Here is a 4,327-nt window from a genome sequence, read left to right as displayed (position 1 = left end):
AGCTCTGCTAGGAGTCTCCTTCAGGATTCTGCCTGGAATGGCTCTGTAACTAAAGACTACAAAATCAAGCACCATTGTTGCTGAAGTTTGACTTTGAACCAATAGTGAGTCTGCTTTGAAATGCATTACCCAAGGTCAATCCCAGTTCCGATGCATCGAAAGATGCTTCAGTATCTCTATTTTTCTAGCTCTCTAGCCACCCCAGTCTCACTCACTTTATCTGAAAAAAGAAGAAAAAAGTTATCCCAGAGCAGTGAAGCCCTAACTATGGCCAGAAACAAACAACAAAGAAAAATACTGTATCATATGCCTATCTTCACATGAAACTTGGAAACTTCCAAGATAGGTTAATGTAAATTAAAAAAAAAAGCAGTCATCCAAATTCTAAGTAGTGGGAACAGATGTTTTGGAGAGATGCAAAAATTATAGCAACTTCGCTAAATCTTCAAAAGTCCCTGATTAAAGATCATATCGATTTTGAGTTAAAGGCCTACAAGGAAGGGTTTTAACCTTGGAAGAAATTCATGTACAGATCTGGAGGAATGAAAAGGAATTATTGACATCAATGAGTGTAGCAAGTTTCTTCATAGTTTCCAGTTGACAGTAGCTAAAGAGAAAAGACTATGTTGATCGCCAACCTTGGTCAGTATTTGCCTACAGGGGAGAAAACGAGTGATCTTTTAAGGAAAGAATTAGGAAATAACAGCACAAACATCATTTTTAAAATTTCTTTATTGAGGGATTAATTTTTATAGTTGACAGTAAATACAATAGTTTGTACATGCATAACATTTCCCAGTTTTCCACATAACAATAAAACCCCCTCTTGGTCCTCTGCCATCATTTTCCAGGACCTGAACCTTCCCCCTACCCCAGAGCCTTTTACATTTACAGTCTGGTAAAGTTGACTATTAAACATTAACTGACTCCACACACACACCAAAATTAAGGGAAATACAAAAGTCTGGGCCTATCGGGCTACCCTAAATTTAATTTCAGGGATGTCCTTCTGGTAGTTGCAGATAGTCATGAACATTAATGACCCAGGAGGATGGGTAATAAAGTTTTTTTTTTTCTAATAGCTAAAAGCCTGCAACCAGTATTTTCTTTTGAATCCCTTTGAGATGATGACCAACACCTTCCTGGGTTTATGTGATAATGGTGGTAGTTTTATATGAATGGCATTAAGTGAGATTGAGTTTAAGGGACTGATGACTATTGAGTTGGAATCTTAAGAATAAAGGGAAAAATGGGAAAATCCTGAACTCATTTTAAGAGGAAAAAAAAAAGGAAGATTGATGAATACTCTAAATAATATTCAGAGAAGAACATATACAGGAGAAAATCCAGGAAGACATGTAAAAAGGCAATATGCTAAAACCGACTTTGTAACCAGCACTGTCGTGTCAAGACTATCTCATAGGACAATACACAGAGTACATAGCACTGAGGGTGCAGCAGGCACCACCTCCACGCAGTGAGTAAAGGAACCTATTGTTATAAAGAGCTAAGATTTGTTTTCTCTCCATTTTTACTGAAAACAATTACTCTTCTGAAGTGACCAATTTGTCCACCCTTCCTCTCTCCCACTTTCCATCCTTCCTTCCGTTGCTACCAAGGTTACAGCTGGGGCTCAATACCTGTATGATGAATGCAGTTTTTCTCTTCTCATATTGTTTTTTTAGGCAAGATGAAAAGAAACTGGCACTGGTTTATATTGGGAAATTCACTAACTAGGTTCTTCCCAGTAAGACTGAGTTACCCTGAGAAAAGCACAAAATGAATTTTTACTAAGGCATCTTCTGAGGGAGCACTGAAGAGTAATGCAATAAAACTTCCGAATGGTCTTTGAGTCACCATTAATAAAAGAAAAATAACAATTTGATATACTTTTATATGACTTGGTATCATCATTAAAAATGGGAGACTGATCTTAAAAAATGCCCCTGGGTTGAGAGATAAGTGATAAAACATCAATGGCCTCAACGTCTAATGATGCAAAGCCAAGACTAAATGATTAATGCTTTTTTAGTACAACTATGTTCTGCCTCTTGAAACAGCTGTTCAATGGACTGAAAAGAATAACAGATATACATACATAGTAGAAATTTAGGTAGTACCTTGCTTGCATGTCATATTGTCCAGTGCATTATTTTTTATATTCATAGGTATGGCAGAACATGATATTAAGATTTCAGCCAATGAATAACTGTTAAGTATCTCTAGGCCAATTCTTTTTATACTGAGCAAAAATGAAGCTATGGAATCAAAGCAAACAAAAATTCTTGACATAAACCAACAGAAAGCCACCTAAAAATACTATAATGCCAAAATTTAATTGAAAAGATAATAATTTTTTTTTTCCTCCTCCAGGGTTATTGCTGGGCTCGGTGCCTGCACCATGAATCCACCGCTCCTGGAGGCCATTTCCCCCCCCTTTTGTTGCCCTTGTTGTAGCTTCGTTGTGGTTATTATTATTGCCCTTGTTGACACAATTCGTTGTTGGATAGGACAGAGAGAAATGGAGAGAGGAGGGGAAGACAGAGAAGGGGAGAGAAAGATAGACACCTGCAGACCTGCTTCACCGCCTGTGAAGCGACTCCCCTGCAGGTGGGGAGCCGGGGGCTCGAACCGGGATCCTTACGCCGAAAAGATAATAATTTTAAAAATAATTTGTTTACACATTTTATTTTGATGAGAAACAAAGATAAAAAACACATTCTCTCTCTTTCTCTCTCTCTCTCTCTCTTCTCTCTCTCTCTCCAGAGTACTGCTCAGCTTATGGTGGTGCTAGGGACTGAACCTGGGACCTCAGAGCCTTAGGCATGAAAGTATTTTATATAACCATTATGCAATCTCCCCAGCCCAAAAGTTAATAATTCTTTAAAAAAAATCAAGAGAAACAGTTATTGACTTGTTAGTTCTATGTGTTCTTAAAATACAAAAAAAAAAAAAAAAAAGACTTGCTAATTTATGAGATAGAGTAAAAGGCAGAGACAAAATTACCCTGTCATCTGCAATTGCAATAATCAAACACCAGACTTCATGTTTGCATGTCAGGTGCTCTAACTATCATGCCACCTCCCAATCCACTAACCAATCATGTATATTCTAATAAGAAATATTAGAGCTATACTATTTGAACAGTACAGGCAGCCAAACCAGCTAATTCATCAAGGAGACAGAGCCCTGACTGGCTACAAGGATCAAATCTAAACTATAACTGACAGATTTCCCCTTTTACTTTATGCCAAGTAGATGCTGCCTTAGGGGATGGCTTCAATTTAAAGGCCCTGTTTGAAGTCCCCCTCAAAAATCTATGAATTGGAGGACTTTGTATGCTTTGAAAGATTTAAATTGCATCACTTGGATAGGTTGGCTAATCATTTCTCAGACACCAGAGATTGAGTTACCTTTAAACCATGAATAAAAGATCTTCATAATAAAACAACATTATTATAGTGACCAAATTCCACTACTGAAGAAGAAGTAAAATTTGCATGTGGAGTGATCAGTTATTCTTTCATTTGGCCAAACAGTCAAGAAATATAGGATAACTTTTTCATATCAGAGCATTTTAGACTTGAGTTCTATAAACACAGGGTCACAAGATAATCTCTATACTCTGCACTAGGGTTTAATAAGGTCAATATATTTCACAAAATAATAAACAACTATTTGATGTGATGTTCTAATTCTATCCATAACAATAACCTGTCAAGTTTTTCAGGTATTTATAAAACTATTTTCTAAAAGATTAGCTCCCTTATGAATCAAGAAATATGAACTAGCAGACAATACTAGATGTCGATGGGGTTGAAGGAAAAAAAAATTCAATAGTAACGAAGCTAACAGAATTCAACAAGGAAGGCTAAGGGTTATACATCTTGCTTTATTACCAAAAACAGTCCATTTCAAAATGCAGATTCGAAGCCAAATTGATTCTACTCTATCATTTTTTTTTTTTTTTAGTTGCCATCAGGGTTGTTGCTGCAGCTCATTCACTGCTCCTGGATTACATTCCCCTCCCCCCTTTTTTTAAATTAAGGGGAAAAAAATGGAGAAGGAAGAGGGATAGAGAAGTAGAAAATGAAAGAAAATCGTTTATAGCACTGCTTCACTGCTAATGAAGCTCCTCCCCGCCTTTGTCATTGGGGAGAAAGGACTTGAAACCAGGTCCTCTACGCTCTTCTCCTAGAACTGTGTAGTTCTTTGTGTATGTGTCAGTCTTGGAGACACACACACACACAATCTTCTATGCTCAATTTCATATTCTCACTTCTCTCACCCTGAGTTATATTACCACTGCCAAAATAAATGGTTGTTT

Source organism: Erinaceus europaeus, chromosome 16 (assembly GCF_950295315.1).
Source record: "Erinaceus europaeus chromosome 16, mEriEur2.1, whole genome shotgun sequence".
In the NCBI taxonomy this organism is placed as follows: Eukaryota; Metazoa; Chordata; class Mammalia; order Eulipotyphla; family Erinaceidae; genus Erinaceus; species Erinaceus europaeus.
Note: the sequence above shows the minus strand (reverse complement) of the source record.